Genomic DNA, 894 nt, shown 5'->3' on the forward strand with positions numbered 1-894 from the left:
AAGGAAAAACGGGAATTTTTACGCAAAATCTGTTTTCGAGAAAATCGATTTTGGTTTTTAGTACAACTCTTAAACAAATAACCGTATATAATATTATGTCATTGAATTCAAATTTAATACCACCTATTATACAGTGACCCACTTGTAACCTACTGTACAGCAGAACACCTTTTTTTTTTTTTGTTTCTTGAAAGTCGAAGTAACCTTGTATTAAATATTAAAGATCTTTTTATCAGCCTATTTTTTTTATCAACATTTCTACACTAAAACAAAACAAAAATAAAAAATTTAAAATTTCAACTATCCATAAATAGCTCAAAAATATTTTGAAAAATATACCATGCATCGATAATGCCAATATAAACGTTTGATGAAAATTTCAAGTATCTTAAACTTTTTCTTTTTTGAGCAAACAATAGGTAGGTACAGCCAAATAAATCAATAGATTTTGTCGAAAACTAGTTTTGCGTAAATATTTCCGTTTATCTATAATTTTTTCCGACGTGTTTGGAAACTACCAGGAATTTTCCATTTTTACAGCACAAAAGTACCAATTAGATTTACTTTTCATATAGATAAATTACTGAAGTCGAAAATCGAAGTATTATTTCGACTAGATACCGTGTATACAGACACAAAAATAAATAAAAAATCAACAAATAATAAATACACATCATTGTAAAATCAATACATTCATCACTCACGAATCCAAAACACAAATCATTATAGTAAAATTAACATATTTTTCGCTCCGCTAAGAATCTAATATATTATATTATATTTCAGTTTTAAATAACGAACATTTGGAAAAAAAACGTCAACACGTAGATGTGAATGATGTGTTAGATTTAAAATTTAACATTTATCCGGGAAATATTTCTACTAAAAATGAGA

Source organism: Acyrthosiphon pisum, unplaced genomic scaffold (genome assembly GCF_005508785.2).
Source record: "Acyrthosiphon pisum isolate AL4f unplaced genomic scaffold, pea_aphid_22Mar2018_4r6ur Scaffold_21255;HRSCAF=23436, whole genome shotgun sequence".
NCBI classification, from domain to species: domain Eukaryota; kingdom Metazoa; phylum Arthropoda; class Insecta; order Hemiptera; family Aphididae; genus Acyrthosiphon; species Acyrthosiphon pisum.